General features: G+C 47.3%; 1 protein-coding gene across 19 annotated transcripts in view; it reads right to left on the bottom strand.

Annotated features, from left to right (window-relative positions):
- The window catches only part of CADPS2 (calcium dependent secretion activator 2), a 1,612,018-nt gene that overhangs the window by 1,395,542 nt on the left and 193,796 nt on the right, over nucleotides 1–22,680 (bottom strand). The window contains exon 1 of one of the 19 annotated variants that reach the window (XM_029616612.1): nucleotides 4,809–4,814. The exons of the other annotated variants lie outside the window; for them this stretch is intronic. The gene's annotated coding sequence lies outside the window, so the exon portion shown is untranslated. Of the gene's footprint in view, nucleotides 1–4,808; nucleotides 4,815–22,680 lie in introns of those variants that run through there. 19 annotated transcript variants of the gene reach the window in all.

Below are 22,680 nucleotides of genomic sequence, written 5' to 3'. Positions count from 1 at the left end.
AGGTGTTCTCCCAGGTCAGCAGGATGTTAGTCCTCACAGATGGGTGACATCATCAGATGGAGCCCTGTCATGGAACATGTTTGTCAAAGTTTCTAGAACTTTGACTGGGACACTGAGCATGTCCCAGCATGCCACTAACCCTGTGGCCACACGGGGTCCCCCTTCAGTCTTGTTTTAAAGCAAAAAGTAAGAGCGAAAAATAAAATAATAAAACATAGGCGAACCCAACTCCGTGGGGTGGCGGGCGGGTTTCGTGAGGACTAACATCCTGCTGTCCTGGAAGAATACCTGTTACAGGTAAGCAACTCTACTTTCTCCCAGGACAAGCAGGATAGTAGTCCTCACACATGGGTGAATAGCGAGCTACAGGCTGCCTGAGAACATACTGAACCAACCAGCACCCAAAAATGTGCAACAGGCACAACAACAGGAGTGCTGTTGGTAATGAAGGGCAGCCTGAAATTCACAGTGGGCTGTAAGTAGGAAGAGTTGGGTTACTAAACTGGAAACAGATTATGCAGTACAGACTGGCCAAAAACGCTGTCCTGCCTGCCAGTTTTGTCCAGACAGTAATGAGCTGCGAAGGTATGGAGAGAACTCCAAGTTGCAGCCCTGCAGATGTCAGCAATGGGCACTGAACGGAAATGTGCTACTGATGTTGCCATGGCTCTAACTGAATGCCCTTTCACACATCCCTCTAGCGGTAGGCCTGCTTGCTGGTAGCAGAACACAAAATAGTCTGCCAACCAGGGGGACAGGGTCTACTTGCCCACCGCAACTCTGAGTCTATTTTTGTCAAAGGAGACAAAGAGTTGGGTGGATTGCCTATGGGCTGCAGTGCAGTCTAAATAAAAGGCGACCACACGTTTACAGTCCAAGGAGTGCAGAGCCCGCTCACCTGGGTGTGAGTGAGGCCTCAGGAAAAAAGGTGGGCAGTATTATGGATTGATTCAAATGGAAATCAGTCACTACCTTTGGCAAGAATTTAGGGTGAGTGCAGAGCACTATCTGGTCATGGAGAAATCTTGTATAAGGTGGGTATGTTACCACTGCCTATAGTTCACTGACTCTGCGAGCGAATGTTATGGCCACTAGGAAAATAACTTTCCAAGTGAGATGTCGTAACTCGCAGGGGCTCAAAGGGAGGCCGCATAACCTGTGCTAGCACAACATTGAGATCCCAGGCTGCAATTGGAGGATGTAGTGGAGGCTTCAGCTGTAGTAAGCCTCTCATAAAGCACCCTACAAGGGGTTGCGCCGAAATTGGAGCATCCCCTATTCCTTTATTGTAAGCGGCTATGGCACTGAGGACGTCTGGAGGCCAGACTCCGAGAGGTGCCAGAGGTAGTCCAGGAGCCTTGCCGTGGGTCAGGAGAAGGGATCTAGACCTTTAGATGTGTACCACAAGGAGAACCTCTTCCACTTTGTTCGGTAAGATTTCCGAGTAGAAGGCTTTCATGAAGCTACAAGGACCTGGGAGACATTAGTGGAAAGGTTAAGGGATTGTAAAATCAACCTTTCAATATCCAGGCTGTCAGAGACAGAGACTGGAGGTTCAGATAGCGTAATATGCCCAGGTTCTACATTATGAGTGTTGGTGCCATACCCAGGCGAAGAGGCTGCTGGACAGAGAGGTTGTGAAGAATGGGAAACCAGATCTGTCACGGCCAATACAGGGCTATGAGGATCATTGAGCCCCGGTCCTGACGTAACTTCACGAGAGTCTTGCTGATGAGTGGAATAGGAGGGTTTGCGTACAGCAGACCCGTGCTCCATGAGTTGGGCGAAGGCATCCATCGTTGGTGTCTTGTGGTTGCTTTGTAGAGAGCAGAATCGGTGCACTTTGCAGATGTGAAAGGACGCAAAGAGGTCGATGTCTGGCTGACCCCACTGATGGAAAATTCTGATCGCTACAGAGGGATCTAGGGACCATTCGTGGGGATGAAAGGTCCGGCTGAGACTGTCTGCCATCACATTCTTTGTGCCTGCCAGGTAGGTGGCTCGCAGTAGTATGGAATGTGACAGAGCCCAGGCCCAGACCTGTGCTGCCTCCTGGCAGAGCAGGTAAAAGCCTGTGCCTCCTTGCTTGTTTAGATACCACATGGCTACCTGGTTGTCTGTTTGAATTAGGACTACCTTGTTGGATAGGCAATCCTGGAATGGAAATAGGGCATACCGTATCGCCTGGTGTTCCAGAAAATTGATCTGGTGGTCCGCTTCTGCCTTGGTCCACACTCCCTCTGTTTGCAGTCCGCTGACATGGGCTCCTCAGCCTAGGTTGGAGGCATCCATGGTCAATGTTATTTGAGGTTCTGGTGGTTGGAAGGGTAGTTCTTTGCGTAAATTGGACTCCCGTGCCCACCAAGCCAGGTATTGTCGAAGCTGGCTGGGTATCTGGACGACCTCTGAGAGGTGTTGAGTAGCTTGGGACCACTGGGATTTCAGGGTCCATTGTGTCATTCTCATTGCAAGACGAGCCATTGGGGTGACGAGGACTGTGGATGCCATATGTCCCAGCAAGGTTAGGAGCAGACGAGCCGAGGTTATCTGACGACGTTGGATTGCCCTGATCATGTTGGATAGTGTCCTCGTGCAGTCCTTGGGGAGGAACCCTCTGGCCATGATGGTGTTTATTTATTTATTTATTTATTTTTATATACCGATGTTCCTGTAAAGTATACATATCACACCGGTTTACAAGGAAGAAACTGTCGCCTCGATGGCGGTTTACATTGAAACATTTAACAATTAACAATTAACAGCAACATGAAGGCGCAAAGAGGAATTTAGTGGAGCTTACAGTGAACAATCATGATTATATAAATATCAATGACGAAATCTTAAGGAACTTATGTACAGAAAGGGCTGGGGGACAACGACTATGCTGATAATGTCATTCTTCCTGCTCTTAGCTCTCTGGGAATGCTTGTGTGAAGAACCAAGTCTTAAGTTTCTTTTTGAAAGTACTATGGCAAGGTTCAAGTCGCAGGTCTGGGGGTATCGAGTTCCAGAGTGTAGGGCCCGCTGTCGATAGTGCGCGTTTCCTCAGGGAGGTTTTTGCCGGCTGGGTGATTAGCATGTTCTTGTATGCACTTCTAGTCGGTTTCTTGGAGGTGTGTAGCTGCAGTTGAAAAGTTAAGTTGAGAGGAGAGATGTTATGTAGGGCCTTGTGTATCATCATAATAGTTTTAAAGTGAATCCTGTATTTAATCGGAAGCCAATGGAGATGCTGGAGGATTGGGGTGATATGATCCCTTTTTTTGGCGTTTGTGAGTATTCTGGCCGTGGCGTTCAGGACCATCTGGAGTGGTTTGGTGGTGCAAGCGGGAAGGCCCAGAAGGAGAGAATTGCAGTAGTCCAGTTTCGGGAGTATGATTGATTGTAGCACCATGTGGAAGTCTCTGTAGAGTTTAGGTCTGCTCTGATGAAAGATAGCTGGTGTGACTGAGTCAGAAGGGATTTCAGGTAATTTATAAGAAACCCCAACCACTGGAGCAGCTGTATGGTAAGATGGAGGGAGTGGAGTGACCTTCTCTGGACGGATATGGGTAGACATGGACGCTGTCGTGTCTCAATTGTGCCACTACAACTTCCAGACACTTTGTGAATACTCGGGGTACTGAGGCAACGTCAAACAGTAGTACTCTGTACTTAAAGTGTTTGGTCCCACTACAAATCGCAGGTATTTGCGATGAGGAGCAAAGATTGCTATATGGGCGTAAGCATCCTGAAGATCTAGACAGCAGAGCTAATCTCCTTGCTGCAGAAGCAGGAGCATGGTGCCCAAGGAAACCATTCTGAACCATTCCTTGCAAAGGAATTTGTTTAAGGCCCGGAGGTCCATGATAAGATGTATGCCACCGGTTTTTTCGGGATTAGAAAGTATCGAAAGTAGAACCCTCTTCCTCACTGCGTCTGGGGAACTGGTTCTACGGCTCTGGACTGCAGTAGGGTAGAGAGCTCTGTCTCCAGAAATACTGTGTGATTGCTCAGGCTCCACGCCGGGATGGGCAAGGAGTCTGGGGGCACAGTAAGGAAACTGAGATGGTAACCGTGGGTTACAATAGACAGCACCCATCGGTCGGTGGTGACTGAGTGCCATTTGTTAGCAAAGTGGCACAGGCGGCCTCCCACCGGTAAACTGGTTAAGGGATACCCGGGAGGGTGACTTCTGCTCTCTAGACAGGAGTCAAAATCCCGCTGCAGGTCCAGTCTGTGGGGCTGGCTGTGTTCTAGGGGTTCTGTGCTGCCGGGGTTGGCCTCTATGAAATGGCTGGGCTGCCCGAGCACGGGATGCAGGAGGGTAATACCTGTGTGGCCTATATATTTGTTTCCTGGTATCCCTTCGCATGCCCCTTCGGGTTGAAGTAGAGGTATCTGAGGTGACCGTGGACAGTTGGCGCAGGGTTTCATGATAATCCTTGAACTGCGCCACTGCTTCTTGGATCTAGTCTCCAAACAAACTGTCTCCAGTGCAGGGGAGATCAGCCAATTTGTCCTGCACTTCTGGGCAGAGGTCAGAGGCTTTAAGCCAAGCCCAGCATCTGGCACTAAATTCTGGCTGCTGAGACTCTAGATGCAGTTTCAAAAGCATCGTAGGCTGCTCTGACCTCATGCTTTCCAGCCTCCAATCCTTTTTGCAGGATGGAGGTTAAGCCCTCTTGGAATTGTTCAGGCAGGGTCTCTGAGAATTCCTGGATTTGCTTCCAGAGATTCCTATTATATTGGGTCATGTAAAGCTGATAAGCCGCTATAAGAGCAGTTAGCACTGACCCTTGGAACACCCTGCGGCCTAAGGTGTCGAACACCTTTTGCTCCCTTCCTGGTGGAGCAGAGGAGTGAGGGCGGGACCTTTTGGTTTTCTTTTGAGCCGATTCTACTGCTACAGATTGGTGGGGCAATTGGCTTTTCTGAAAACCTGGGGTTTGCTGTACCAGGTATGTGGTGTCAGTCTTTCTATTAAATAGAGACATAGTTCCTGGGTGCTCCCAGAGGTGGTGTAAGAGATCTAAAAGAACCTCGTGCACAGGAATTGCCATTACCTCCTTTGGAGCATCCACAAATTCTAGGACTTCCAACATTTTGTGCCTGGCGTCCTCCTCCGTCTCCAATTGAAAAGGGATAGTTTCAGACATCTCCTTAATGAAAGTAGCGAAGAAAAGGTTTTCTGGAGGGAAACGGCGCCTTTCTTCCAGGGACGAAGGCTCAGAAAGAAGTTCCTCAGCAGCTTGAAAGGAGTGTTCGGATGAAGCATCATCCCATGGGTCATAGGGAGGCTCTTCTTCACCCATCGGACCTCCAGCTGGAGGAAGAAATCCAAACCCAAGAGGGCGGAAAGTTGTCGCCGATGGACAGTGAGGCACCGAAATAGGCGGCACCGGCATCGATGGCACCGGTGCCAATGATGGGTGTCAATGGATTGAGAGACCTGAGGATCCTGGCATTGGCTCCAGCATTGGTGGTTTTGGAGGAGATGGGCCTGCATCCTCTTCCTCTGAAGAAACCGGTATCGGTATTGGGATTGGCGGTTGGCTCAGTGGCAAGGTACCCGATGGAGCGGGTATCGATGGCAAGGCACAGATGAGGGTGTCTAAGCACTCGAGGAGTGGAGCCAACATCGAAGGCACTGGTTCCGGCAGAGGCATGGGAGCCGGAGCTGGTGACAACTGGAAGCCTCAAAGAGCATTCAGCACTGCCTCTTGGACCATCCGGTCCAATTCTTCCTGAAAGAGTGTCATGGATGGCACAGCATCTGGGGTAGTAGGCAGGCTAGGCTTCACCGGAGCGTCCACAGGGTTATGTGAAGGCTCAGTGCCTGGCACCTGTATCGGTGGGGAAAGCCTCAGGGTCCCGTTTCCAGAGGAGGACCGGGGCTCCTCTCCCCGGGCCCTCTTCGGAGGCGGCTCGGTGGAGACCAATGCCGCTCTGGTGTCGGTGCCGGTAGCAGACGGAGATTCCCATCGATGCCGATGTTTCCCTTGGTGCTCATCCCCGTCTATCTCCGGTGCAGAGGACGATGATGCAGATGTTTGAGAATGGGTCGACATCGGTGCTGGACGGTCACCCACTCCTTTGTCCTTACGAGGCGTTGATGGAGAGAGGTCTGAGGAAGATGGGTCCCCTCGACTCGGTGTGGCCTTACCTGAGGTCGATGGAGACATGCGCTTGGAGGCAAAGTGTTCTATCTTTTCTAGTCGGGCACGCTGGCATTTAGGGGTCATCTGCGTGCAATTTGGGCACTGGATGTCATGAGAGGCCCCGAGAGATAAGCACACAAACTTTGTGCGGGTCCGTTATGGACATAGTCCTCAGACACTCGGGGCACCTGCGGAAACCGGTCGCCATGTTGAAAAAGGTTTGCTGGCGCGCGGTCGGTGGCCATCAGGCATTGAAAAGTACACCGCCGGGAACTGAACGTGAATACGCAGTACTAACTTACTGACAATGGAGGAGTTCAGTGGGCGATGGGGGACCCTAGTAACAGGGGAAATAATGAAGAAAAACTTCGAGTTTTCCGTGAGGAAAAGTGTGAGAGAAATCTCACAGAGCTCCTAGACCCGCGGGGCAACTGCTGTGCAGAAAAAGAGAGACTGAAGGGGGACCCTGTGTGGCCACAGGGTTAGTGGCATGCTGGGCATGCTCACTGTGCCAGTCAAAGTTCTAGAAACTTTGACAAAAGTGTTCCGTGACAGGGCTCCATCTGATGATGTCACCCATCTGTGAGGACTACCATCCTGCTTGTCCTGGGAGAAAGCAAATGTTGCTTACCTGATGTAACAGGTGTTCTCACAGGACAGCAGGATGTTAGTCCTCACAAATGGGTGACATCGAGGATGGAGCCCAACCACGGAAAACTTCTGTCAAAGTTTCAGGAACTTTGACTGGCCCCTACTGGGCATGCCCAGCACGGCACTAACCCTGCAGCCAGCAGGGGTCTCCCTTCAGTCTTGTTTCAAAGCTACAGGCAGTGCCAAAAAATAAAATAAAAACGAACCCAACACCGCGGGGTGGCGGGCGGGTTTCGTGAGGACTAACATCCTGCTGTCCTGTGAGAACACCTGTTACATCAGGTAAGCAACATTTGCTTTCTCACAGGACAAGCAGGATGGTTGTCCTCACAAATGGGTGAGTACCGAGCTGAGGATGTCCTAACATGCACCAAAGGTACCCAACGGCGTGCAACAGGCACAACAACTGGGGTGGAATTTGGGAGAGGACATCCGCACCCTACCGGGAAGGTGGAAGGGTGTTGGTACATCATGTTGGAAAAAGGTTACGCAAGACAGATTGACCGAAGATGGAATCCTGTCTTCCAGCTTTGTCCAAACAATAGTGGGCTGCAAATGTATGGAGGGAACTCCAGGTTGCAGCCTTGCAGATGTCAGGAAGCGGCACCGATCGAAGGTGTGCTACTGAAGCCGCCATGGCCCTCACAGAGTGTGCTTTGACACGGTCTTGGAAAGGAATGCCAGCTTGCTGATAGCAGAAGGAGATGCAATCCGCCAACCAGGAGGAAAGAGCCTGCTTACCCACAGGTTGCCCTAACTTGTTAGGATGGAAAGAGACGAATAATTGAGTGCTCTTCCTGTGAGCAACTGTACGGTCTAGATAGAAAGCTAGAGCCCGTTTACAGTCTAGGGTATGCAGAGTCTGTTCCCCGGAGTTGGAGTGGGGCCTGGGAAAGAAGATAGGTAGTATGATGGATTGATTAATATGAAACTCCGAAACTACCTTAGGTAAAAATTTAGGGTGAGTGCGGAGTACCGCCCGGTCCTGCAGGAGTTTAGTGTAAGACGGATAGGTAACTAGGGCCTGTAATTCACTAACCCTGCGAGCTGAAGTGATAGCCAAAAGGAATAACACTTTCCATGTGAGATATTTTAAGTCACAGGAGTAAAGAGGTTCGAAAGGTGGTTTCATAAGGCGACCAAGAACCAGGTTAAGGTCCCAAGATGGGGCCGGAGGACGTAAAGGTGGCTTCAAATGGAGCAATCCTTTAAGAAAACGTGTAACAAGGGGTTGTACTGAAATAGGGACACCCCCGATACCTTTATGGAAGGCGGCTACCGCACTGACATGCATTCTAATGGAAGAGGTCTTTAGACCTGATTCTGATATATGCCAGAGATAGTCCAAGAATTTAGAAATTGGACAGGAAAGGGGATCAAGGGACTGAGAAGTGCACCATGATGTATACCTTTTCCATTTGTAGGAATAAGATTTCCTTGTGGAAGGCTTTCGTGAAGCGATCAGGACACGAGAAACTGAATCCGAAAGGTTAAATGGTTGAAGGACTAACCTTTCAACATCCATGCAGTCAGGGACAAGGCTTGGAGGTTGGGATGGAGGAGGCATCCGTCGTTTTGAGTGATCAGATGCGGGTCCTTTCCCAGAGGAATGTGCCTGCGGATGGAGAGATCCTGGAGTATGGGAAACCACACTTGGCGTGGCCAGTGCGGTGCTATCAGGATCATAGTTCCCCTGTCCTGACGCAGCTTCACGAGAGTCTTCGACAGAAGAGGAAGTGGAGGGAATGCATAGAGCAGACCAGTTGTCCACGTGAGGGAGAATGCATCCCTCAGCCGAGAGTGCTGGCTCCGAATGAGAGAGCAGTAATTGTCTACTTTGTGGTTCTGAGGGGACGCAAAGAGGTCTATGTGGGGATAACCCCATTTGTGAAACAGAGAGGTCGCTACCAAAGGGTCGAGTGACCACTCGTGTGGTTGGAAGACACAGCTCAGCTGGTCTGCCAATACATTGTCTACTCCCGGCAAGTAGGTGGCCCTGAGGTACATAGAGTGGGAGAGGGCTTCTGCCCAAATCTGCGCAGCTTCCTGACACAGAAGGAAGGAGCCTGTGCCTCCCTGCTTGTTTATGTACCACATGGCCACCTGGTTGTCCGTCTGAATTAAGATTGTGTGGTTTGATAGGCAATCTTGAAAGGTCCTGAGAGCATATCGGATTGCTCTCAGTTCCAGGAAATTTATCTGGTGTTTGGCTTCCTCTGGTGACCAAAACCCTTGAGTTTGTAAATTGTTTACATGGGCTCCCCAACCGATGTTGGAAGCGTCGGTGGTGAGGATTACTTGGGGATCTGGTGGAAGAAAAGGCAAGCCCTGTAGGAGGTTGGATTGATTTGTCCACCAGGCAAGAGACAGACGGAGTGCATTGGTGATGCGAACAATGGAGGACAGAGGCTGAACAGCTTGTGTCCATTGCAGTCTCAGAGTCCATTGCGTGATTCTCATGGCCAGACGGGCCATGGGAGTCACATAAACTGAGGAGGCCATGTGTCCCAGTAGAATGAGGAATTGGCGAGCTGTAGCTGTGGGTTGAGACTGCAGCTGGCGAGCTAGGGACACAAGGATTTGAACTCGTGGATGAGGAAGGAAGGCTTTTGCTTGTAAGGTGTCCAAGTCCGCCCCAATGAAGGATAAGGTCTGTGATGGGACTAAGTAGGATTTGTCGTAATTGACAAGAAACCCTAGAGAAAGCAGAGTTTGAATTGTTAGGGTCAGGGAGGACCGAGCTATCTGCTGGGTTGGGGCCCTGATTAACCAATCATCCAGGTAGGGGTAGACGTGGACACCTGCCTTCCTCAGAAAGGCTGCCACTACCACGAGGCATTTGGTAAAAACTCGTGGTGCGGATGCCAGGCCGAAAGGTAGCACTCGATATTGGTAGTGATTGCGGCCTACTATAAAACGCAGATATTTGCGATGAGATTGCGTGATCGCAATGTGGGTATATGCGTCTTTGAGGTCTAGAGAGCAGAGCCAATCCCCTCTTTGCAGCAGAGGGAGAAGCGAGCCCAGGGTTACCATCTTGAACTTCTCCCTGTAAAGGTACTTGTTGAGGGCCCGTAGGTCCAAGATGGGACCAAGTCCCCCTGACTTTTTTGGAATCAGGAAGTACCTGGAGTAGAACCCTAGTCCTTTTTGTAAGGGAGGAACGGGTTCTATAGCGTTTGACTGTAGGAGAAGAGAAACTTCCTGCTCTAAAAGAACAGAGTGATCGATGAGTCTCCACGCCTGCAGGGGTGGGAAGTCGGGAGGTAGAGTCATGAAGTTGAGATGGTAACCCTGTGCAATTATCACTAGTACCCACTGATCTGTGGTGATATGACACCACTTTTCTAGAAAGTGGCACAGCCGACCTCCTACTGGTATGGCTGGAAGAGGGGTTTGACAACTGCTCTCTAAATGGGAGTCAAAAACCCGTCGCAGGGCCAGGTTGTGGAGCTGGTGCGGGCTTTTGTTTACGAGACTGGCGAGGTTGAGTTTTATGGTAAGACCTCGCAGGCCTAGCCTTGGTTAGTGGGGGATAATACTTCCTTGGCCGGAAGAAAGACTTTTTGGAGTCTTTTCTAAACGGCTGTTTAGAAGGCAAGTCAGGAGGAATGGATGAGAGCTGTATAAGTGTCTCATGATGATCCTTTAGTTCAGCAACAATTTGTTGAATTTGCTCACCAAACAAGTTATCCCCTAGACAAGGCAAGTCAGAGAGCCTGTCCTGAACCTCCGGACGAAGGTCAGATGACTTGAGCCAAGCCCAGCGTCTAGCAGAGATAGCCGTAGCAGAAAGTCTAGTGGAAGCATCAAATATGTCATAAGATGTTCTTATTTCATGCTTCCCAGCTTCAAATCCTTTATTTAGTAGGGATTGAAGCTGTGGCTGGAACTCTTCTGGTAAGGCATCTGAGAACTCCTGCATTTGTTTAAGGATGACTCTATTATATTGAGTCATATACAGCTGATAAGAAGCTATCCTAGAAATCAGCATGGCTCCTTGGTATACCTTCCTACCTATACTATCTAGGAATTTGTTTTCCTTAGTAGGAGGTATGGAAGAATGTGGCTTTACTCGTTTAGCTTTCTTTTGAGCTGATTCTACCACAACAGAATGATGGTCCAATTGTGGTTTCTGAAAGCCAGGTGCTGACTGCACCAGGTAGGTAGAGTCAGCTTTTTTATTTACCGGAGCAACAGATCCAGGAGATTCCCAATTCTTTTTGAGAAGGTCTAGAAAACCTGATGAATTGGAATAGAGGTGATGACCTTAGGGGCATCCAGGAATTGGAGCAATTCCATCATCTGGTGCCTATCATCTTGTTCAGATTGAAGCTGGAAAGGGACCAACTCCGACATGTCCTTCACAAAGTTTATGAAAGAGAGTTCCTCAGGGGGAGAACGCTTTCTACTCTCCAGAGGAGAGGGTGGTGAAGGCAAATAATCAGTGTCAGTCGAGGTATCATCACCCCAAGTGTCATAAGGATCAGGTTGCTGACCCTTAGGACCATGAGCGGGCTGAATACCTGAAGGCCCCGGTTGAGGCTCCGAGAAACTCGAAGGAATCACTGGGGGCATCGAGAATGTCCTCGGTGGAATCAATGCCGGTATCGGTATCGATGCCGGTATCGAAGGAACCGGTGTCGGCATCGAGGGAATCGGTGTCGGCATCGGAATCCTCGGTGGAGCTGATGTGCGTATCGCCCCCGAGGAATGTATCGGTGGCGAGGGACGACAAGGCACCGATGGAACTACCCCCAAAGGGGGAATTCGATACGGTGTTTCTCCACCTGATGAGAATGCTGTCGGTGATCCGGGTATTGCAGGTGGAAGGGCATTCATGAGCGCTTCCATCCGGGCAAGCAGCGGCGCCAGTGCTGCTGGAATCGGATCGGTGACCAGTTCCACTTTCGGTGCCGGAGTCGGTGCCGGAGGAGTCTGGAACCGTAGTATCGCCTTGTCGATGGCCTCCTGGACCAGCCGGTCCAGTTCTGCCCGGAGACCTGGGGTAACAAGACCCGGCTCGACGGGAGAGGGAGGCTGAGGCTGAGCCGGAGGGACCACCGTCACCGGTGGAATCGCGGCTCCCAAACCCCGGAGGGGTGAAGGTTGCCTCGGTGTCTGCGAGACAGTAGTGGACGGTGCCACTTCTGGTTGAGACTTCTTTGGTGGAGGCTCGGACGGTACGGAGGTCGATGACATCGATTCCTCGACGGGCCGAGATTTATGACGTCGATGGCGATGTTTCTCCTTCCGATCCCCTCGATGATCAGGGGAAGGGACAGGAGTCGATGGCCGTGAAGTCGTCGATGGCGGACGGTCACCGGAGGGCTGTCGATGGCGATGAGACTTCGACGGTGCCGGTTCCGATGACGTCGATGCAATCGATGGCGTTGGGGTCCGAGCATGGAAGAGGAGTCCCATCTTTTCCATTCTGGCTTTGCAACCTTTTGGTGTCATTAGGGCACATTTGGTGCAAGTCAGGACATCATGCTCACTTCCTAAGCACAAAACACAGACTCTATGTGGGTCTGTGATTGACATAGTTCGGGTACAGTCCGGACATCGACGGAACCCCGACGCCATGGCCATAGGCCAAAAATTTAGCCGCGGGACTGTCGACTGCCAACGGGCCTCGAGGGCCAAACTCGACGGTAGTCGACCAAACGACGGCAAAAACTTACCGAAGTTCCGCGGATGAAAAAATTCGAAGAAGGGAGACCCCTGAGGGGCAAATTTTCTTCAGAAATTTTTAATTGAAGAATTCCTGTCAGGAACGTGGTTTAGAGCTCTTTGACCGCGTGGCTACTGCTGCGCAGAAAAAAGAAGACTGAAGGGAGACCCCTGCTGGCTGCAGGGTTAGTGCCGTGCTGGGCATGCCCAGTAGGGGCCAGTCAAAGTTCCTGAAACTTTGACAGAAGTTTTCCGTGGTTGGGCTCCATCCTCGATGTCACCCATTTGTGAGGACAACCATCCTGCTTGTCCTGTGAGAAATTATATTTACTTGCAGTGCTGAGGTGCCAACCAGAAAACCCTGCAAAAAAGCAAAGGATACTTGGAACCTATATAGTATTAGGTCTACTATAAGTCATCTTGGGCATGGGCATGACCCTCAGAAAGCCACTCAAACAGAAACAGCCCTACCTATGAAAGTTAATACTATAAATATTACACCAGGCCTAATAGTAATAGACCCCCTATTCAGAAAACAGAAAAATCCAAGCTGCTATAGATCCCTACATAGAAACTACACACTTACAGAATAACTCACTTCAGTCACACAAGCAAAACACAGATAGACCCTCAAATAAAGATACCATACAGTATATACAGAAATGTACAGACAAAAACTGAACTGGAAACCGCAACAAGCCAAATTCAGTATGCACTGCAACAATGTAAAAAACAGAAACATTACCATTCCTCATAAAACAAAATAAGTAGAACCTTACCAATAAAAAGAATAATTCAAAACAATGAATTAATAAAATAACATTCACTAATTAAAAACTCAAATAAAAATCTTCCAAACATCAATAAAATATTTCAAAACAGACATATCAAATAACATCCAACAATTAAAACAAGGATTTTAACAAATTCCTTGTTATCCATACCTTGAAACATGATTTCTAGATGCCCTGAAATTATCATGGATTAGCAGGCAGAGAGTAACTGGTGTAGTTGTGCACACACATGCTCCCTCTCACTCCCACAAAGGCTCTCTCTCTCTCACTGTCCCACACACAAGCACACATGTTCTCTCTCACTCTCCCATATACATGCTCTCTTATTCTCCCATGCACAAGCACACGTGTTCTCTCTCTCTCCCACATACATGCTCTCTTATTCTCCCATGCACAAGCACACATGTTCTCTCTCTCTCCCACATACATGCTTTCACTCACACACATGCTCTTACTTTCCCCACACAAACACACATGCTCTCTCACTTCCCCACACACACAAGCACACATACTTTCTCTCTCCCACACACAAGCAGACATGCTATCTCTCTCACTCTCCCACATACATGCTCTCACTCTCCCACATACATGCACACATGTTCTCTCTCACTTCCTCCTTGACTTAGCAGGCAGCAACAGTCTCTTCTTCAGTCCCCATGGCCAAGGAAATGACTTCCAGCCACGGGGCATTGGACTACTTCCAGCAGGGGGCGTTCCTCCTCCTCCTCTAAAGCAGCAAGGCCCCGCCAAAATTGACAACGTGATAAGCACTGCCTTAGTAAATAAAAAAGCAGCGAGGTCTCACCAGAATGAGCAGCATTGCCAGCGGGGCCGCACCGACCATGCCGTTGATTTCAACGGAGCCGTGCTGCTTTTTCTTTTGCTGAGGATCCGCCGGCCACACTGCTCGCCTTGGTGCCTTTTAGTAGCAGCGCCTATGGCCGTGGCCATATTGGCCACAGGCACGTTACGGCTCTGATGCTCACCAGTCAAAATATAAACAAGCATAGAAAAACAGAGGGAAAGCATAAACACTATACAGATATGGATATGATACAAACAGGTAATAAAATCATAAAATCTGTCTCTTAAGATCTTGCATAAAGCACTATACAGTGTCTCCCTCCTCATTCCTGTGAAGCAATATTTGAATGCATTGGGAATCAGTCACCATCCAAACAAATTGTAAGTAGATTAGGTAGGCTCCCCTTTCCCACTTTATCAATAAATTCTCCTCTCTAGAGCATGCCAGTTGCATACACATCTGATGAAAATAAACCAAATATTTCTTTTATAAAAATGAAAAAAAAAACCCAATGATTTATTTGTGGTGAGATTCATATTATGGTATTTAGCAACATTGGTATTTGCTAGTATGGGGTGTCTAAATTCTGCATTGTGCAGAAGCAGATCCAGGTCCTATGGGAGGGGGACATTATCCAGTTTTATTTAAGATAGCATTATGATCTTTCATCACTTCATTTGGTGATGTCAACCAAAATGACTATCATGGAGACAATTTACTGACTTTGTTCATATGTGAAGGAAGTGTAACATAAAGCTCAAAACACTGTAGAACAAAATGCAGTACATTGGGTACTACTATTTTGTAAATTTCTTTTTATATAGATTTATAATCAATGATGAGAGATTATTTTAGACCACATCAGATAAATCCCAACTGCAGGAGATCTAATAGACATAATAAAATCTTACAAAAATCTAAATACAGCAACCAAGCACAAGGAAGCCCATATTCAAAGTAAACAGATAAGGACCTTCATGTTAGTTTTTATTGTATTTTTCTAGGGAATTTATTAGTTTTTATTACAAGATCCAAAATGGGAGAAAACCAATCGAAAAAAAATGACTCCTCATTTCTCCAGGTAAGTACCAGATTATTTTGGTGTTCAAAAAACAGGGCATTAATTATCAAATCTCACACACACATCACAGCATAATCTGCATCTCTTCCCCACCCAGTGCAAATATCATCTTTCCTCCCTCCCCCCTCAACACAATTATCTCTACCCAACCCTCCCCCTTGAAACAAGCATCTTCCCTCTCATACCCTCTTAGGGCAATCATCTCCACGACCCCACAACAATCATCTCCCTTCCCTCCTACAGTAGTCCTACCCCTTTAGCTGCAGGCCAGCCAGCTGATTTTCCCCCCACAGCATGCACCTCCCTTCCCTCTAGGATTCTTTCTAGCATGCAGCTGACAGGAGTTAGGTGAGCTGTACTTACCTGCTGCTATGACCTCCACCTCCTCTGTGGGCTTCACACTACAGGCAATGCCAATGGGTTTCAAGAGATTGTGAGATCCTGTGCTTATAACTGCAAAGGGAATCCCACAGAGGAGGCTACGGCAGCAGCAAGAAGCGCTAATCGCTAATTCCTCCCATTGGCTGCAGGGTTTAAAGAAGGGGGCAAGAAAGTTCTATTTTACAATTTAAGTCAATGAAGTAACTGCTTTAACTTATATTTTTCCTTAAATGGTCTTCCTGCACAAATGTGCGTAAATATGTAAGGCAATAAAATGATTAAAAGTAAAAATGCATTACCTGACAAACACAGAAATGAGGGACAGTAGTGTTTGTTTTATTCTTTTGGTCAGATTCCTGTCTGATGCAAAGATGGCAGACTGCGCACATCCCCTAGACAGGGATTTAAACAGTCCTGGGGAGGAGCCGGCTGACCTAGTATATGTGGGCACCGACGACACAGAATGTATGGAAGGAGCTTCCAGAAGCCAAATTTAGGATTTTAGGAAGAAAGCTGAGATCCAGGACCTCCAGGATAGCATTCTCAGAAGTGACCCCCGTTCCACATGCAGAACCCCAGAGGCAGGCAGAGCTCTGGAGTCTCAATGCATGGATGAAGTGTGGCTGCAGGGAAGTGGGTTTTCGATTTCTTAGGAACCGGGCAACATTTTGGGGAAGCCTATTCCAAAAAGATGGGTTTCACCCTAACCTGGGTGGAACCTGGCTCTGGCACCAACATTTTAAAAAAAGAGATAAAGCAGCTCAAACTAAACCAGGAGGGAATGCTGACAGTCATTCAGAACAGTATGGTTCAGAGTGAGGTATCTTCAAAGGATACTGGCATAAATGGGAAAGTTAGAAATCCCAATAGAGAGAGGTTGTAATGGAGGAAGTAGTAGCCTGGGTACATTTAAAAAAAGAGGAGACAGATAAATGATTTCAAATTACTCAATTCAACTGCAGGCAGGTTCTGAATACAATTAAAAAAACATACTTTGAATTGTCTGTATGTGAATCATGGAAGTCTAAAAGATGGAACTGGAGAGTTGGAATGCATGGCACTGAACAAATATGTAGCCATAATAGGCCTCTCATAGAACTGGTAGAAGAAGCATAAGCAATGGGATACTGTGAACTAAGGTGCAAATTATTATGGATGTGCATCGTTTTTTTGACGGATGAAAATATTGTACGATATTTTCTAATCTGTCAAGTATCGGGGGTCCCCGAAAACGATAGGAAAACCCCACGAAATTTTCGTGGGGTTTTCTTATCGTTTGAGGGGGGGAAGAAAGGGCACACAGAAAAAGAAGCCCCCAAACCCACCTCGACCGTTTAGATCTAACTATTTACAATCCCCCCACCCTCCCAACTCCCCCAAAACTTTCCTAAAGTACCGGTGGTCCAGCGGGAGTCCTGGGAGCGATCTCCCAATCTCGGGCCATCGGCTGCCACTAATCAAAATGGCGTCGATGGCCCTTTGCCCTTACCATGTGACAGGGGCTATTGGTGCCATTGGCCGGCCCCTATCACATGGTAGGAGCAATGGATGGCCTGCGCAACAGGCACAACAACTGGTGTACTGTTGGTAAAAATGAGGCAGCCTGAAAATCACAGCAGGTGGATGTGGAAGGAGTTGGGATTATACTGGTAATAATTTCTTGAAGACAGATTGGCCAAAGGCAGAGTCTTGACATCCTTCCTTGTCCAGGCAGTAATGTGCTGCAAATGTGTGGAGAGAGCTCCATGTTTCAGCTTTACAGATCTCAGCAATCGGTACTGAATGATAGTGTGCTACTGACATTGCCACAGCTCTTACTGAGTGCACCTTCACTCGTCCCTGAAGGGAAAGTCCTGCTTTCTCATAGTAGAATTCGATACAGTCTGCTAGCCAGTTGGAGAGAGTTTGTTTGCCCACCACAACTCCCGATTTGTTTTTATCGAAAGAAACAAAGAGTTGGGTGGATTTCCTATGGACTGCAGTGTGGTCTAGGTAAAATGCAAGTGCACGTTTGCAGTCCAAGGTGTGTAAAAATCTCTCGCCCTGGTGAGAGTGAGGCCTTGGGAAAAAAGTGGGCAAGACTATAGACTGATTCAGATGAAACTCTGTTACCACCTTGGGGAGGAATTTAGGGTGAGTACGGAGGAACCTTGTATAGGGTGAGTATGTGACAAGTGCTTGTAACTCACTGACCCTTCGAGCTAATGTAATGGCTACTAGGAAAAGAACTTTCCATGTAAGAAATTTAACATCACAAGAGTGCAAAGGCTCAAACGGTGAACGCATGAGTCTTGCAAGTACTACGTTTAGGCCCCATTCGGTAACTGGTGGCCATAGAGGGGGCTTAAGTTGTAGTAGGCCCCTCATAAACTGACTCACAAGGGGTTGCGCTGTTATTGGGGCATCCCCTAATCCCTTGTGGTATGCTGGGATGGCACTGGGGTGTACCTGTACTGAGGAAGTTGGAGAGCAGAGTCTGAAAGGTGCCAGAGATAGTCTAATAGAGATGGAGTGGGGCAGGAAAAGGGGTCGATACTTTCTTGCATGCACCACATGGTAAATCTATTCCACTTAGAAAGATAAGATTTCCATGTGGAAGGCTTTCTTGAAGCTACAAGCACCTGAGAAACCTTAGTTGAAAGATTGAGCAGTTGTAGGATCAGACTTTCAAAATCCAGGCTGTGAGGGATAGGGTCTGAAGGTTCAGGTGGCGTAACTCGCCGAGGTTTTGAGTTATGAGATTGGGCACTGTGCCCAGGCGAATGGGTTCTCGGATAGAGAGGTCGAGAAGCATGGGAAATCATACTTGTCGAGGCCAGTACGGGGCTATGAGTATCATTGATCCCTTATCTTGCTGCAGCTTCACGAGAGTTTTGGCTATTAGTGGTATCGGAGGATTCGCATATAGGAGGCCTGTGTTCCAGGGGCAAGTGAAGGCATCCATGGCTAACGTGTTTTGTTGCCTGTGCAGGGAGCAGAATCTGTCCACTTTGTGATTCAGTTTGGATGCAAAGAGGTCGATGGTTGGTTGACCCCAGTGTTGGAAGAGTTTGCTCGCTACACAGGGATCCAGAGACCACTCGTGGGGATGGAAACATCGACTGAAGCGATCTACTACTATGTTCTGTATGCCTGCCAGACAAGTGGCCCGGATCTGCACGGCTTCTTGGCAGGGAAGATAAGAGCCTGTGCCTCCCTGTTTGTTCAAGTACCACATTGCAACTGTGTTGTCTATCTGTTTGAGAACAGTCTTGTGTGAAAGGCAGTCCTTGAACGCATATAGAGCATAGCATATGGCTCGAAGCTCTAAGAAGTTGATTTGAAACTTTGCTTCGAGTTGTGTCCAAGTACCTTGAGTTTGAAGTTTGTTCACATGAGCTTCCCAACCCAAGTTGGATGCATCCGTGGTTAAGGTCACTTGAGGATCTGGTTGCTGGAAGTGTAGACCTGTCCGCAAGTTGGCTCTATTTGTCCACCAGAGAAGTGACAGACGCAGCTGGTCGGTTACATGGATCAGGGATGAAAGAGGTTGAGTGGCTTGGAGCCACTGAGATTTCAAAGTCCATTGAGTTATTCTCATGGCTAGCCTGGCCATAGGAGTGATATTTTATTTATTTATTTATTTTTACTTTTTATATACCGGCATTCGCGATGGGAGTCGCATCATGTCGGTTTACAATTAACAGGATGTGAACAAAAAGGATAAGAACTTAGAACAATAACATGTGATGTAAGAAGAAGTAGCAGTTACAATAAAACAGGGACATAATGCAACTTGGAATGGAAATAAAGCGATAGAAAAACATTAACAGTGAAATAGTAGAGTAACAAGGTAATAGACCTGTCCATTAAAAAAATAAAGATCATTTTGGAGTTGTCCAGTTATTGATTATCCTGAAGGGAGGTCTTTGTTGTTTGAGTTGAAGAAGGATTCAATTGGTATCTGGAAAGGCTTTCATAAATAACCAGGTTTTCAGTCTTTTTCTGAAAGTAGGAAGGCAGGGTTCCTGTCTCAGTTCTGGTGGGATGGAGTTCCATAACATGGGTCCTGCTGTAGAGAATGCCCTGTCTCTAAGCGTCATGTGGTGGAAGGTTTTGGCAGGGGGGACCTGTAGAGAATCTCTGTAGGACTCTCTGATAGGTCTGGTGGAGGTATGTTTTTTAAATGGTATTTGGAGGTTAAGCGGAGAGAGTTGATGGAGTGATTTGTAGATGGTGGTAATGGATTTGTATAAGATTCTATAGTGCACTGGCAGCCAATGTAGGTCTTTGAGAATCGGCGAGATGTGGTCTCTTCTTCTTGTGTTTGTCAAAATTCTGGCCGCCGTGTTCTGAACCATCTGGAGAGGTTTAGTATGAGAAGAAGGGAGACCTAATAGAATGGAGTTGCAATAATCTAACTTAGAGAAGATTATTGATTGCAAGACTGTTCTGTAGTCGTGGAAGTGGAAAAGTGGTTTAATTCTTTTTAAGACATGCAGTTTATGAAAGCAGTCCTTCGTGGTTTGATTAATAAAAGATTTTAGATTTAGCCGATTATCAATGATGGCACCTAGGTCTCTTACTTGTGAAGCTTGAAAACCGGTAGGAAGATTTGTGATGTGGTTACTGTTTTCGGGGGAAATTATGAGAAGTTCGGTTTTTGCGGAATTTAAGATAGATTTAGACTGGCGAGGAGGTTGTCAATATTTTTAAGGTATTTTTCCCAGATTTTTATTGTTTTGGTGAGGGATTCTTTGATAGGGATGACAATCTGGACGTCATCAGCGTATAGAAAGTATTTGAGGTTCAGATTAGTTAATAGTTGACAAAGGGGTAGGAGGTAAACGTTGAAGAGCATGGGGGAAAGAGAGGAGCCCTGGGGAACTCCTAGCATTGAAGGGTGAAACTGTGATTCTTTGTTATGTATTTTGACTTTATATCCTCTGTTTCCCAAGAATGATTTGAACCAGGCAAGAGCAGAGCCTGTTATTCCGATGTTCGCTAGTTGATTTAGGAGAAGGGTGTGGTTCACAGTATCAAAGGCGGCCGAAAGGTCGAGGAGTATCAGCAGGTAGGCGTGACCTTTATCGAGGCCCATGATGAGGTAATCTGTCAGAGATATGAGAAGTGATTCTGTACTTAAAGATTTCCGGAAGCCATATTGAGTAGGGAATAGTATATTGTGGTCTTCGAGGTATTCTGATAATCTGGTGTTGACTAATTTTTCCGTAACCTTAGCGATAAAAGGGAGGTTGGAGATTGGGCGGAAATTGGAGGGATCTTTAGGGTTAAGATTAGGTTTTTTTAATAGAGGTTTGATAGAAGCAATTTTCAGGTTGTCTGGATAAATTCCTTGGGCTAAGGAACAGTTGATAATGTCAGTCAAGGTTTTGGCAATGGTATCTGGTATTAGCAGCAGAAGTTTAGAGGGGATATGGTCGAATGGGTGAGAGGAGGATTTCATTCTCTTCAAAACTAACATGGTCTCTGATGTTGCAATGGGTTCGAAGGCTTGTATAGCAATGTCTTTGCAGTGATGGTGATATGCGTTGAATGGAGCTAGGGTATTTGGTTTTAGAAGTGATTGTAGGTTGGAAATTTTTTTACTGAAGAAAATGGCTAGCTCTTCCGCTTTTTCGTGTGCTTGATTGAGTGGAATGTCCTGTGCGTTGACTTGAGTTAAGTTCGAGACGTAGGAAAAGAGGGCTTTTGAATCGAAGATGAGGTGATGTATCTTGTGAGCGTAGTAGTCCCTTTTTGTTTTTAATGTGGAGCTCTTGTATATGTGAAGAGCGAGTTTGTAAGCTGATAGGGAGGTCGGAGATGGTGCTTTACGCCATTTATTTTCTTTTTGTCGAAGGGAAAGTTTAAGTTTTTGCAGTTGTTCGTTAAACCAAGGTTTTCTTCTGGAAGCATTATTTTTTGGTTTTTTTGTTGCCATAGGGCAGAGTTTATTTGCTGCCGATGCTGTGATGTTTGACCAGGAGTGGAGGGCGGAATTGGGAGTGGAGATGTCTATATGAGGGAGTTCTAGGACAAGGTGTTCGTGAAGTTCGTCGGATGAACAAAGGTTTCTGTAAGAAAATTGAGGTTGAGGATCGTGTTTGTTGCTCGATTGTGCCAGCGAAAATGTTGTAGAGATTAATGCATGGTCTGACCAGGGGACTGATTTGCATATGGGTGGTGCAGAGTGTGATATGCCTGAGTTTACAAAAATGAGATCCAAAGTGTGTCCAGCTCTGTGAGTGGGATTGTTGATTATCTGTTTGAACCCCATGGCAGTCATGGCATTTAAGAAAGTTTCACAGTTTGTAGTGGGAGAGGGGTCATCAACATGTAAATTAAAATCTCCCAATATGATAGCTGGAGACTCAAGATTTAGGTTAGAAGCTATTATTTCTAGAATGGGAGAGGCATCTGAATCCAGAAGTCCCGGAGGGGCGTAAACTAGAATGATTTGAAGCAGGTCTGATTTGAAAAAGCCGGCTTCAATTTTTGTAGGAGAGTGTGCTGGGAATTGAGTCAGTCTCAGCTCTTTTTTGGCTGCGAGGAGAATACCCCCCCCCCCTTTTTTTTCTGTCTGGGAATAGAGAAGAAATCATGGGTTTCTGTTGGAAGTTGGTTTATTAGTGCAGTGTCCGTATGTTTAAGCCATGTTTCCGTTATTGCACAGAGGTCGGGATTGATGTCCAGTAGAAGGTCATTGAGTATTAGTGTTTTTTTGGTAAGAGATTGAGCATTGAATAAAATCAGAGAGAAGAGAGCTAGGCCTAGTGTCTGTGTAAGGGGGGAAATCATGATGGGAATGAGTGATTTATAGCTAGGTGGACGTGGAATCACTGAAGAATTTCTTATGAAAAAGGATCTTTGTTTGAGAATTGGTATAGGGAGACCAATACGCATTGTGGTTTGTGGTCACAGGAGAGCTGGTTAATTTGTCAGTGAGGAGGTTTGGCTGAAAAGTTTGATGAGTATTGAAAAGAGAGCTGAATCCTCGAGTGTCAGATGTGGGATGATGAGCGCTGAGTGTTGGATGACTACTGGATATGGAAAGATGAGCACTGGATGACTGCTGGAGTGGAAGGATGAGCACTGGATAGCTGCTGTGCTGGATGACTGCTGGAGTGGAAGGATGAGCACTGGATGACTGCTGTGCTGGATGGGTGCTGGAGTGGA

The sequence above is a fragment of the Rhinatrema bivittatum genome, chromosome 9 (assembly GCF_901001135.1).
Source record: "Rhinatrema bivittatum chromosome 9, aRhiBiv1.1, whole genome shotgun sequence".
In the NCBI taxonomy this organism is placed as follows: Eukaryota; Metazoa; Chordata; class Amphibia; order Gymnophiona; family Rhinatrematidae; genus Rhinatrema; species Rhinatrema bivittatum.
Note: the sequence above shows the minus strand (reverse complement) of the source record. Positions and strands in the feature narration are given on the sequence as shown.